The sequence below is a fragment of the Sus scrofa genome, chromosome 5, assembly GCF_054392235.1.
Source record: "Sus scrofa isolate SSC_HxYL_T2T_F1_AM1 chromosome 5, Sscrofa_HxYL_maternal_Yorkshire_Landrace_v2.0, whole genome shotgun sequence".
Taxonomy (NCBI): Eukaryota; Metazoa; Chordata; class Mammalia; order Artiodactyla; family Suidae; genus Sus; species Sus scrofa.
In genome coordinates, this window is record NC_139387.1 from 34,468,121 (window position 1) to 34,483,101 (window position 14,981).

Consider the following 14,981-nt stretch of genomic DNA (forward strand, 5'->3'; position numbering starts at 1 on the left):
CCAATAATCACTCTGGGGAGACACCTTTAATTACATTGCCTTTATTGAAGTATAGTTGATTTTAATTACACTATCTTGTTGTTGTTGTTGGCCATGCCTGCAGCACGCAGAAGTTCCTTGGCCAGAAATCTCACTCGTGCCGCAGCCGTGATCCAAGCCACATCAGTGACAATGCCATATCCTTTAACTGCTAGGCCACCAGGGAACTCTTAACTACATGATCTTTAATAATAATAACCCCTAAACTTGTTGAGCACTTCCTGTAAACCAGGCTTTCTGAATGAGATAATGCTTAGTCCTGGAATACAAATAGGAACCAACCAGGGAAGAGCAGAGTGATGGAGGTAGGTTCTCAAAGGACCAACATCTGCAAAGTGGCGTCTACCAGGGAGCTAAGTTCAGGTGGAGTAGGCCACTGATGGCAAGGAATGAGGCTGAATAGATAAAGGCCAGATTACTGTCTGCTAAATGTAGAATATGTTGGAAAGAGTCAAGACCAATGACGGGAAAGAGGGGATGTTGTCTTAATAAAACAAATCATGGTGACAAATAGGATGGATCAATGTGAACGTTCATGGTATTGCTGTCATTCCAATATGAAGACAAGGTGTAGATATACCCAGAATATTATCATCTCAGGATTTCTTGGAATTTTTTTGATGAGTTTACTTTGATCCACCCACAATTGACATCCTCATTTTATTTTTTATTTATTTATTTATTTATTTATTTGGTCTTTTTGCCATTTCTTGGGCCGCTCCCGCGGCATATGGAGATTCCCAAGCTAGGGGTCCAATCGGAGCTGTAGCTGCCAGCCTACGCCAGAGCCACAGCAACGCAGGATCCGAGCCATGTCTGCAACCTACACCACAGCTCACAGCCACGCCGGAACCTTGACCCACTGACCAAGGGCAGGGATTGAACCCGCAACGTCATGGTACCTAGTCTTATTCGTTAACCACTGCGCCACGACGGGAACTCCGAAATCCTCATTTTAACTGTAATACTCAAAAGTCTTAGCAGGCAGAATTTAGAATAGCTGTGGAACTGCCTATTCTGAAGCTAAATCTTTAAATTTGCTATTAGTGGAAGCTTTTTTCTAAAGAACTAACTTTGATTCCATAAAACAAGCAAAAAACCTTGTTTTTTATGATTTTACAGACATTTTAAAAACAGTACTCATTTTAGTATGAAGTCATAGTAGGATTTATTATATAGAACAAGCCAGAGTTGGACTGGGAACCCATCCCATTGTCTTATTGACTAAAAGCAGCATTAACAAAGTTTGATCTCCTACCCGTTACCAATTACAAAAAGTAAATTTCAGATGGATTGTGGATCTAAATGTGAAAGACAAAACAATAAAACTTTGAGAAGATGATATAAGAAAATATCATTATGATTTGGAGAAAAGCAAAGATTTCTGAAACCAGCAGTTAACCCCAAAGGAGAAGACTGAGAAACTAAAATGTATTAAAATTAGCAACTTCTGGATTCCCTGGTGACCTACTGGTTAAGGACTCAGCACTGTCACTGCTATGGCACAGGTTACTGCTGTGGTGCAGGTTTGATCCCTGGCCAGGGAACTTCCACATGCCTCAGAGAATGCCAAAAAAAAGAACTTCCAGTAATCTAAATACATGATAAGAGAGTAAAAAGCAAGTCATAGAATGGGGAAAGAGGAGTTCCCATCGTGGCTCAGTGGAAACAAATCTGACTAGTATCCATGAGGACACAGGTTTGATGCCTGGCCTCTCTCAGTGGGTTAAGGATCCGGTGTTGCCGTGAGCTGTGGTGTAGTTCGCAGATGTGGTTTGGATCTGGCGTTGCTATAGCTGTGGTGTGGGCCAGCATCTATAGTTCCCATTCCACCCCTAGCCTGGGAACCTCCATATGCCATGGCTGTGGCCCTAAAAAGACAAAAAATAAACAAAAAAAATGGAGAGAGATATTTGCATGCATGTAATATATATAATGCTCTTTCCAGAATATAAAAACAACTGTTACAAATCAAGAAAAAAAATTTAAAAGGGAGAGAGAAAAAAAGAGACAAGCAGCCAATAGAAAAAGAAAAATAGGCAAACAGGCATCACACACAGACATACACACACCCCAAATGACTAATAAACATATAAAAGATACACTCATTAATATGTTCACAGAAATGCACATCAGTACTACAATGAGATATCTTTACACATTCACAAAATGGCTAAAATTAAGAGGTTGATAATACCAAGTGCTGAAAAGTTTGTGGATTAACTAGAACTCTTCTTAAACTAGAATTGGCTTCATAGGCATGTAACTGTGCAATTGCATAGGGTTCTGCTTTCAGAGGGAACTTGCACTTGATTTAATGCTCAATTGTCACAATTTGAAATTCTTAATAATTTTGCCTTTGAACTTGTGTTTATAAGTGAAAGCACAATGGAGCAAGAGCAGAAGAGGTGCACATAACGTATACATGTGTACAGTCTTCCTTACCAACCATTTGCATATAGCATTCAAGAAGACTCATATGTACAGAATCCTATTAGACCTGCAATGCATGGAGTTAGGCTAGATTCAAAACCAGTACAAGATAAATATCTTACACCTACAACTTAGTAAAGGGAAGGAGAGGGAGGGTGCAGACAGTCTCAGGAGGCCGAGCTTTCCTTACCAACCAGAACTTGCTTTGAGTGCAGAAATAAAGCGATGGTGTTCTAAGAAACATGAATGACCAAGGAATCCTATCATAACTTTTTCTGTGTGTTACTTCCAAGCACTAGGCAAACACTTACACTAAAAATGAAGATATATAAGGAAAGGGAGAGACTGCACAACCATAGCTTCTTTCCTTTCAGTCTATCCTTATCAGCAAGCTGAAGGTAGAGAGTGTTGGTAGATTGTGCAAGTATCATGAAATGAAATAAGAATATTTGAGTTAGTATCCTGCAGCTTTTCCACAGTTGTAATAAGAATGAAATACATAGGCATGTACGAGCTATGAAATACAAATTGTGTAATTTTGGTGATTCCACATGAGTTTCCATTTAAAACTGGCATTGCACAGTATAAAGATCAGTGGAGAGTTCCCATCGTGGCTCAAGGGTTAAGGAACCCGACTAATATCCATGAGAATGCAGGTTGGATCTTTGGCCTCACTCAGTGGGTTAAGGATCCAGCGTTACTGTGAGCTGTGGTGTAGATTGCAGATGCAGCTCAGATCTGGCGTTGCTGTGGCTGTGGTGTAGGCCAGCAGGTACAGCTCCAATTCCACCCCTAGCCTGGGAACCTCCATGTGCCACTGGTGCAGCCCTTAAAAAAAAAAAAAAAAAGATTAATGGTAAAATGTATGCTAATAATTTTAAATGATATTTTTTCTTTACTTAAGGTGACATTAAATAGCAAGTTTAAGAGTCACTGCAAGAGACTGCAAAACAAATGAAAAAATTTTATGTTTTAGTACTTTTAGTTGAACACCCTGTTTTTTAAACAAGGAGCCCCACATTTTTATTTTGCACTGGGCCCCACATAGTATGTAGCTGGCTCTGCGACTAGAAGTGTAAATGCAGCAACCCCTTTGGAAAATTGTTTGCCAGTATCTGCCAAAGCTGAACATACACACCAATGTCTATGACTCAGCAATTCCACTTGCACATGGAGTATACACTCAACAGAAATGCACGCATATGATTGTAAAAGATGTCCAAGAATACATGTAGCAGCATTATTCATAATAGCAGAAAACTAGAAACAACCCAACTGTCTACTATTGGTAAAATGGATAAATAGATAATTGTATACCTTTACAATGAAAATGAACAAGTTACTACTATATACAATGTGGGTGACCCTCACAAACATAATGTTAAGCAAAAGAAACCATATACAAAAATATACTCTGTGAGATTCCATGTTAAGTTGAAAAGCAAAATTAATATATTGCCTTAGACATCGGGAAATTATCTTTGGGGAGGAAGAAGGCGTAATAATTGGAAGGAGGCATTTAGAAGTACTTCTGGGATTCTGATAATGTTTTATTTCTTGGCTGATTACATATGTTTACTTGTGATAAGCAAGCTGTTTATACTGAGGGTTTGTGTACTGTTCTGTGTATGATACTAACTTTTTTTTTTTTTTTTTTTTTTTTTTTTTGCTTTTTATGGCCTCACCTGTTGCATATGGAAGTTCCCAGGCTAGGGGTCCAATCGGAGCTGCAGCTGCTGGCCTATACCACAGCCACAGCAACGTGGGATCCAAGCCACGTCTGCAACCTATACCACAGCTCAGGGCAACGCCAGTTCCTTAACCCACTGATTGAGGCCAGGGATCGAACACACGTCCTCATGGATCCTAGTCAGGTTCGTTAACCACTGAGCCATGGAGGGAACTCCTATACTAACATTTTTAAACTGTAGGTTTTGGGGGGTTTTTTGGGTTTTTTTGTTTTTTGTTTTTTGTTTTGTCTTTTCTAGGGCTGCACCTGTGGCACATGGAGATTCCTAGGCTAGGGGTCTAATCAGAGCTGTAGCCGCCAGCCTACAACACCGGATCCTTAACCCACTGATCGAACCTGCAACCCCATGGTTCCTAGTCAGATTCATTAACCACTGAGCCATGACAGGAACTCCTTAAATTGTGTTTTAAAAAGTGAAAAAAAAAATGTTATTTGTTCCCTCTCAGTTTAGATAAGAAAGTTATCTTATGATGATAAAGCATTTACTTACAGATATAGAATCTGCATTTACTTACAGATATAGTGTCTTCTATTTCTCTAAAGCTGCAGTTTCAGGGAAAGTGCTTTGTAAATAAAGTTACTAAAGAACTTCTCCAGGGGTTTGAAAGACCTACCTGCATCTTTCTATTCCTGCATCTTTCCTCCTCCTTCTGACCATCTCTTCATCTTTCTCCCCTTCTTTTCATCTATTATAAACCTATTTATATTTACCAACTCCTGGCTAAAATCTCTTCCAGATTATTCTTAGACTATAATAATTCTATCCTTATTCCTGGACTGACTAGAAAATACTTTTTTTTTTTTTTTTTTTTTTTTTTTACTTTTAGGTAATAATCTGCATTCGACATCCAAGGAAATGAGAACTTAAGGTACTACTATCTTTAAAAAATTTTTTTTTAATTTTTTTAATTGAGTTTTATCTACAACTCAACTCTAGGGGCCAGAACAGTGGAGGTTTACAAATCTCATGTATTATGGAAAAAGAGCACAGGCTAATTTGAGTCTGAATCCTAGCTCAATCACTCACTATCTTTCAAGCACCCAAACACATGTCTCCGGGTCAAGGTTTTTTTCCTAAGCATCAGAACACCTCAATTGTGGGGTTGTTGGAGAATTAATATAGGTAAAGTTGGCGACAACATACATAAAGCCCTTGGCTCTGTGACAGCAGTTGCTCTACACCCTTTCCCTCACTGACCTAAATAGGTAGGACTTGATAGCTATTGAGGAATGGGGAGAGTATTAGAAAGAGGAAGGAAAAGAAGGTGTCAAGAATGGTCCAAGAGGAGTTCCTGTCGTGGCGCAGCAGAAACGAATCCGACTAGGAGCCATGAGGTTGCAGGTTCGATCCCTGGCCTTGCTCAGTGGGTTAAGGATCCGGCATTGCTGTGAGCTGTGGTGTAGGTCACAGACGCAGCTCAGATCTGGCATTGCTGTGGCTGTGGCTGTGGCTGGCTGCTGTAGCTCCTATTAAACCCCGAGCCTGGGAACTTCCATATGTCACAGGTGAGGCCCTAAAAAAAGGCAAAAAAAAAAAAAAAAGAAAAAAGAAAAAAAGAAAGAATAGTCCAGGATAAGAATAAACACAACCACCATGAACTAGACTTTAGAAAAACTTTATTATGTAATAGAGAGCCTCTCAGGTTTGTTTGTTTTAAGGAAGTAATGTGATGAAATCTCTGTTTACTGTAGATTAATTTGGAAACAAAATGGATTGAGAGAAAACTGGGTTAGAGAGGCAACCTAGTTTTGAGATTAAGCCTCAGTTTCCTTGTCTGTAAGATGCGGATGGCACTGATCCCTACTTCACGGAGTCCTCGTGAATATACATGAATATATATGTGTGGGATAATAAAAAAAAATGTATTTTGACTTCGTTCTCAGTTCCTGACACAGAGGTTCGAAAACCCTTGGAATTTCTGAAGTGATCAGAGCATCTTTTGTTATTCACAAAGAGCCCCTTTCCTCCATATTTGAATTAATGCTAATTCATGAGGTGACTTTTTGGTGGGCCTTGAGATAGTTATAAGGGAGAGGCTGGCCATGCCCAAAAGATCAAGCATGGGATTAGAAGTTGGAACTTTTAGCCACATCCCCACCCAGATCTTGAATTTAAGCAAGTGGTCAATGTCATCAATCATGCTATGTAACAAAACCCTACTTTAAAAACTTTGACACAGCATTAGTGGGCTGGGAGGATGGTGCACCTGGAGGGGACAGGGAAGCTCGGGACCCTTCTAGACCTTGCCGTGTTTATCTCTTCATCTTTCTATTCATTTATGCCCTTTATAATAAAATGTTCATCATAAGTATAGTGCTTTCCTGAGTTCTGTGAGTTACTCTAGTGACTTATCAAATTGTGTGTGTGTGTCTAGAATTCTAGGAACTCTCAAATGTGTCAAATATGTCAAATAGAAGAACTGGCAGCTTGAGGATACCTGAGACTTGCAGTTGGCATCTGAAGTGGGGGCAGTCATGTGGGACGAAGCCCTGAACTTAAAGAATTTGTATTAATTCTGAGTAGTTAGTGTCAAAAATGAAGGTCTTTGATCTTAACCTGTGGGGTCTGTGTTAACTCCACTAGTGAGTGTTAGAATTAGACTGAACTGTAAGAAACTCAATTGTTATCAGCATATTGTGGTTTGGAACACAGTATATAAAGTATTGACATACTGCCCAGTACACAGTAAGTGCTCAGTAGGTGATAGCGGTAATTATCATTGGCTAGAGGCAAAGTCATCACTATTTTCATTCATGAGATATTTCTTGAGTAATTGCCCTGTGCCAAGCAGTATGCAATGTTCTTAAAGATGACTAGGACTCCCCCTCTACGCTCCAACCTTCAACAAGCCCATGCATATACAAGAACAACAGCAACCAAAAAAGCTAGGATAGAAATAAGTACTGGAATTTTCTTGTGGTACAATGGGTTAAGGATCTGGCATTGTCATTGCAGTGGCTTGAGTTGCTTCTGTGTCGTGGGTTCAGCCCCAGCCTGAAACTTTCACATACCACAAGCATGGCAAAAAGAAGAAAGAGAGAAAGAGAGAAAGAAGGAAGAAGGAAGGAAGGGAGGGAGGGAGGGAGGGAAGGAAGGAAGAGAAAGAAAGGAAGGAAGGAAGGAAGGAAGGAAGGAAGAAAAGAAAGAAAGAAAGAAAGAAAGCAAGAAAGGGGGAGGAAGAAAGGAAGAAGGAAGTACTGTTATAGAATCAAAAAAGAAATGATCAACTTTGGAGAGAGTATAAATGGCTTCACAGAGGGTTTTAGTTTGCTATGGCTACTGTAACAAATTACCACAAACTGGGTGGCTTAAAACAATAGAAATTTATTCTCTCACGGTTCTGGAGGCCATGAGTCTGAAATCAAGGTGTCATCAGGGGTAGTTCCTTTTGGAGGCTCTTGGAGAGAATCTGTTCCATGCGCCTCCAGTGGCTTCTGGTATTTACCAGAAATCCTTGCACTTTCTTGGTGTGTGGCTTCATCACTGCAATCTTTGCCTTCATCGTCACTAGGCCTTCTCCCCTCTGTGTCTCTCTCTTCTTATAAGGACACCAGTCATTGGATTAAAGCCCACCCTCATCCAGTATGACCTTGTCTTAACTTGATTGCATCTGCAAAGACTTTATTTCCAATCAAGGTCACATTTACAGGTAACAAGGGTTAGGATTTAAACACATATTTAGAGATTACACAAGTCAAGTCACAGCGCAGAGATGATTTTTCAATTAGTCTTAGTGGATAAGTAGGGTTTTATTAGGCAGGAGACAGCTGAAAAGATGCAAACATGAAATAACTAGTAAAGACAAATTGGCAAAGACTCAGACACCTACAAGGGGCATTACAGAAGAATCAGATTTGGTGCCTTATTGAGTATAGGCGCCTAGCACAATGTCTGACACAGTAGGTGCTTAGAAAATTTTTTGAATCACTCAATCAATTGAAATTATTAAGCGCTCCCTTGGCCCATGTCACTAGAAACAAGGAAGTTGATTTTTCAGAAAATAATCTGCTTGACCCATGCTGATTTGAGAGGAATGCAAAAAACTGAAATGAATTTTTTCTATAAATACTGGAGGTGGATGTGAGAAGAGCATCTGTAGGAGAGGTTAGGGCTGAAGACACGAATATGAGTATGGTCCTCATAGAAATAACAGATGAAAATGAGGTTATATGAAGTCTCTAGGAACTGGAATAAAAAGATCCAAGAATTCAGCCTGTGGGTGCATAGTATAGACCAGAGGAGGAAACAAGTAGGAAAACAGAAGAAACAATTAGGAACATAAGAAGAAAATACCAAGCATCATCATAGAGGGAAAAAAAAGGCAAAACTTCAAGAGAGATGGTGTGATGAGGGCCTAATGATATGAAACTATCAGAATAAGCCATTTGATCTGAAAAATTAGTAATAGCTTTAGACTCAAATATGCTGGATATTTTCACATACAGACCTTTTACTGCTTTCATCATCAAGGCACCAGATTAACATCCAAGCCTTGGAATTCCTGTCATGGCTCCACGGAAATGAATCCAACTAGGAACCATGAGGTTGTGGGTTCAATCCCTGGCCTTAGAGCTCAGTGGGTTAAGACTCCGGTGTTGCCGTGAGCTGTGGTGTAGATCACAGACACAGCTTGGATCTGTCATTGCTATGGCTCTGGTGTAGGCTGGTGGCTACAGCTCAGATTCGACCCCTAGTCTGGGAACCTCCATATGCCGCGGGTGTGGCCCTAAAAAGAAAAAAAAAAAAATCCAAGCTTTTACTTTTATTTTAAAAGTTCAGAACAATGAAATAAATTCAGTACAAGAACAAGAAGAACTATGACCACTATGAAAGACTGGAAGATGTGGATAACTGATTACCAAGTACTGTTAAGATATGTACCCTGAAACCTGATGATGGGACATAATTTCTGGAACTTATGTGCAGAGGGTTTGTCGTGAACTGGTTTGTGTCATCCCCTCCACACCAATTCATGTGTTGAAGTCGTAACCCCCAGTACTGCTGAATTTGGAGAAGGGGCTTCTAAGGAAGTAATTAAGGTTAAATGAGGTCACAGGGTGTGTTGGAGAACGGAGGGGATGAAAAGGACCCACTGAACTAAGAAGGCATCTTGGGACTGAAAAATGAGTCAGGAATCCCCATACAAGGGATGGATCAATAGATTACAGGGTAACTTACTCACAGAGTGGGATCAGTTGGACAAGAATCTGGAATCATTCAAAACTGCATTCCACAAAGCTGAGGGGCCACTGGGGCAATGTTATAATTAGCTTAAGTGCTTAGAAACAGGACGTGCCCTCCTAAATCAAGATTTATGATGAGTATCTAGTCTTGTGGGCCCAGAGAATACATCAGCAACAGTCTTCTTCATTGTTCAGGGACTGAAAGAGTATAGAGGCCACGTAGACCTAATGATCACTAAACAATTTCTATTAACTACAAAGCCATTGATGACAAAGAAGAGATTTACTGCTCAGCACAGTTCCCAGGAGGGTCACTGGTTGAACTGAACAGGCCCAAGATGGCCCAGTGTGCCAACAGCCACACACAAGGTGGAACTGGAGCTGCAGCTGCCTACGCCACAACCATAGATAGCAACATGGGATCCGAGTCACATCTTCGACCTACACCACAGCTCATGGCAATGCCAGGTCCTTAACCCACAGAGCAGGGCCAGGGATTGGAACCACATCCTCATGGATACTAGCTGTTGGGTTCTTAACCCCCTGAGCCATGACAGGAACTCCAGATTTTGGAGGCTTTGATGCCTGTGCTTAGCTGGGGCGTGGCCACTGACAATGTCATTGTCACCCTGGCCTTCAGTTTTCCTCAGTGTCTCTGTTCGTCTTTGCAGTACATTAGTCTCTTACCTCCAGCTGGGATAGAAAAACGTCCTTCTTCTGGTGTCCACAATTTGGTGAGGGGGAGGGTGGAGTTGGGGAGTATCCCATGGCAAAGGGCTGGGTCACATGGTGAAGGATTCTGAGGTTCCACAACAGCCCTCTCTTCAGCAGAAAGCAGGTATGCTGGCAGTGGGTAGGGTGCGGTGCAGGGTCTGGGGCTGGGTGGATTCTAGGGTACTCTCATGCACAGCTAGAAGTTCACACTGCTTCCACCCATCCTGGCAGAATCATTCTCTACTAACATTTACTTTCTCTCAGGGGCCCTGCTGTCTCTCTCCACAATCCAGTTTCCATGCCCGTCTCACATTCCACAGATAGCGCTGTATATATACACTTGAACTCCAGTTTTGGATGGAGGAAGCTCGTTTCCTTCCCATAGGTTTTATAGGCCCTCGACAAATTAGGGAGTATTACCAAATGTCTCTTCAGCGAATCAGTTAGAATGCATTTAGCTGCAAATGACAACACCCCTGGTTTAAAAACTGACTTAATAGGAGAACTTATGTCATATAATTACAAATCCACAGGCAGGATATTCTCTAGGCATAGAACAAATGAGTTGGCTAATGATCTTATCAAGGGTCTGTTTTTTTTTCTCTCATTAGACCATCCCCAGGACTCACTTCGTTCTAATAGTCATCTCTGTGTGGTTGCAAAATGGTTCCAGAGATGGCCAAAGCTGCTGCCTGTTCTTATTCAGATCAAGAGAGAAAGAGAGGGAGAGAAATCTGAATGAGATTTGGTCTCCAGAGCCATAAATTATTATATTATAAAATCAGTATTCTTAGGATCATTGCCAATTCCAGTCACTTATTGCCAATTCCAGTTGCATGCCAGCCTGAATATGAGTACATGGACCATATAAATTTTAAATATGGAAGTCAGGGTAGACAACAGTCACATGGTAAGAGAATTCCAGGCAAGAGAGTAGCAAGGACAATTGATCTAATGTGGGATTCTGCCTGGTGTGTTCCAGGATCAGCAAGGAGTCATTGTCGCTACGCAGAATGAACAAGGAAACACCATCAGAGGGTAACAGAGTGGAGGGGGAGTGGGAAAGAGAATGCAGATCATATGAAGAGTTTGATCTTTCTTCTGAGTGATATTAGAAGCATTGTTGGTTTCTGAACAGAGAGCCATCATCAGATGTGATTTGAAAGGCTCAATCTGGCTGCAAGGTTGATTAAAGCCTGTAGGAGGCGATAGTGAAAGCTTTTAGTTAGGAGACAAGGACAGTAACCTGGACAAGACCGGTGATGGCTCAAACCAGAGTGGCAGTTGTGGAGGTGGAGAAAAGCATCATCAGATTCTAAATGTATTTTGAAGAGAGTCACCAGGATTTGCTGGTGGATTGGACATAAGCTGTGAAGAAGTGGAGGAGTCAAGGATGTCTCTTCTCTCTATAGTTTTTGCTTCAAGCAACTGGAAGGATAGAGTAGATGAGGAAGAATGTCAAAGGGCAGGTCCAGGAGGCATGATCAAGGGTTTGATCGTGGACCTGAGTCTGAAGCTCAAGAGAGAGGTCTGGGCTAAACATGGGTATATGGCAGTCCTGGGAAGATAGTTGCTATTTAAAGTCTCAAAACTGGCTTAGATCACCAAGGGAGTGGGTGTCAAAAGAGAGAACTATGAACTGAGCACTGGGGCATGCCAACACTGAGTTATGGGAGAGCGCCCAACATTATAAATCAACTATACTTGAATAAAAAATGTTTTAAAAGTGTTCAGGGAGAATTGGAGGACCCAATGAAGGGAAGCTGAAGAATAACAAATGCAGCAAGAAAAAATGTAAGAGAATGTGGAAGACAAATGAAAAAAGTGTCCAAGAAGGAAGAGGTGATCAACTGTGACAAAAAAGTACTGGTAGGTCAAATAAGATGGGGACTTACTTGACTATCTTTAGTAATGATGTGGAGATAGGTGACCCTGAAGAGAGTAGTTTCAATGGAGTGAGGGACAGATGGCTTTAGTTACAGTGGGCTTAAGAGAAGATAAAAGGAGAAAAATTAGAGACAGAATAGTCAACCCTTTACTATAAATAGGAGAAAAGAAATGGGATGATTGTGGCATCAAAGAGGAAAATGGCATCAAAATTTTTTTTGGTTTGTTTTAAGAAGGAAAAAATAACAGCATCTTTTCATGCTGATGGAATGGATCCAGAAAAGAGAACTGATGACTTTGCAGAGCATGAGAGAAGATGGGATCTAGTGCCCAAGTAAAGGGATGAGATTTGGGAACCTTGATAATTGATCCACAGAAAAGGGAGGGGGAGGATGAGAGTGTATGTTGACACAGATGATAGTAGGTAGGTTGATGTGGTAAGATTCTGCAAAAGTTTTTCCTGATGCATCAGTACTCTTAAGATCATCAGCCAAGCCTAAGCATGAGGGAGAAGTTTAAGAGATCAAGGAGAAGAAATTGGGCATAAACGACTTATCAAGGAGATCAGCAGAATAAATGAACTAACAGCACTGGTGTTACTGCCTGGCAGCATAAAGGACCCACTTGAGAAACATGGCTTTGATTTTATTTATTTATTTAATTTTCTTTTTGTCTTTTCAGGGCTGCACCCACGGCACATGGAGGTTCCCAGGCTAGGAGTCAAATTGGAGCTGTAGCCGCCGGCCTACACCACAGCCACAGCAACGTAGGATCCGAGCCACGTCTGCAACCTACACCACAGCTCACGGCAACGCCAGATCCTTAACCCACTGAGTAAGGCCAGGGATGGAACCCGCAACCTCATGGTTCCTAGCCAGATTCGTTTCTGCTGCGCCACGACGGGAACTCTTGATTTTAAATTGAGTCCAATTAAAAGATTTTTTTTCCTCCCCACTCCCTCCCAGCTATAATCAGGTGTGTGTGTAGAGCCAAAAACTGGATTTTATCAGGATGATAGATTTGCCAAGAGTTCAACAAAGTGAGGGGGAGCAAGAGAATAGAGAGCATATGCAAGGGAGGGATTAAAATAATTGAGTATAGACTTGATGGATAAAGAGAAAAGTGAAAATGTCCAGAGGGTGGGGCCAGAGAAAAGTTGGCAAGATTTTGGATTTGGAATCCTGGTGGGGGGGTAGGGGTTTGGGGGGTTAGAGTACTAGAGGGAATGCACTAGAAGGATAGGATAGATGTGATCAGAGAGCAGATTGATGAAATAGAATTCACACGTGGGGTGCAGTTATTGCCAATGACAAGTTCTAGTGGACGAGTGAGTGGCTGAAAAAGGACGGAGGACAAAACCACTGAACAAGACAAATCAAGGAACTTAAATAGTTCCTTGTATTAGAAAGATCATCATTTATCTACATGTATTTTAAGTCACCAAGGATTAAGACAGCGTTTGCACTTGAAAGAATTACAGTAAGCAGGAGCTATATGGTCTAAAAATGAGGAGGCAGAATTGAGGAGGGGGAGAGCAGTGGATGACCGCAACAGTGAAGAGTGATGAGTGATACAACCTGATGATATAAAATTGAAAAGTCAAAGGCAGTTTCAGGGAGGGAGCATGATCTGCTACTAACTGACAACAATGAAAACACAAGAATATGCAGTCTATAGAGATTTCACATAATCAGGCTTTCACATAAAATTCTTGCTTCTCTGTAAATCAGAAGATCTGGAAAAGCAGGTCTTGCTGACGGATTCACTCAGCCACAGTGATTTCCTAGCTCCTTTGCGTATTTGAGTTTGGCTCCCCTGTTCCAGCAATTCAAGTACTTAATTGCCTCTGTGTTGCTCAGCTTGTACAAAGCAGTATAAGGTAGTCCCTTTGAGGGGTATAGGGCTTCCTAAGCGTGTAGAGATGGAAAGGAATTTGAGCACTGAAAAAAGGGATATAGAAATTCTCGCCCAAACGATATTAGCTTTACCAATTTCCAAGTATACTTTGTGGAATACTTTGGGTGAGAACGACTAGGAAATTTGAGCAGGTAGGAAATGATGGTGCATCATCACTGTTGACCTCTAGGGCGCGCCATCCTCCCAAGAGTCCGAAATCTGCAAGGTGGCCAATAGGTGTGGCTATTTTTCAGCTGATAGCCATCATCCCACTTTTCATTCCTTTAGGTTGGGATTCTTTTCACCACTGAGCATCTCCTCTTTTTGTCAGTAGTATTTGCATCATGTCTGCGGTGGGATATTACAGCATAAACAGTGGAAGATTTCAAAACAATAGCCAATTTTACTTAAACTCCCTGTTTAAAGCAAGAGGAAGATCCTGTGAAGCACTTTGAGGAAGGAAAAGATGGTTGAAAAATGTTTCATCAGGAAAGCCCGGGGAGAAAAGAAGGTGGTAAAACCAAACAGCAGCATGGAGAAGGGACAGCCTCGTGAAGAAAACGTCCACAATTTTATTCCACTTTATTCTCTCTTCTGTTTTTCCGTTGTTGGTATCCAGGTCCATCTCTTCCAATAATCATTAAGACATGCACATTTATCTGTTTAACTTCGGTGAAAGTTGGGAGGGAAAGGTGCCAAACGTTTAGAGCAGTTGCCTTCAGCTGAATGAGGCTGTAAGTCATTATTTTCCTCTTTCAGTTTTTCTGGGTTTTCCAAATGTTCCTCAAGGAACAGGGTAAAACGAAATACGTTTTTTAAAAAGACGTCATGACAGGTCATCTCATATCCATCCAGGCCAGGCCGAGAGGGTGGCGGACTCTTCATCAGTTCTGCGCTTCTGGTTTTTCTCCAGCTCTCACTCTTCGCTTGGCCTCGTCTGGTCACGTCCCAAAGCCGCAGGAGCGAAAGGACTGTCGAAAACTGAAAGCCCGCGAGAAGGCAGAAGCCGCGACCGGGCGAAACCGCCGCCGAGCCGGCGTCCGCGGGGGCTCTCCCGGGAGCGACGCTGTGCGTCACG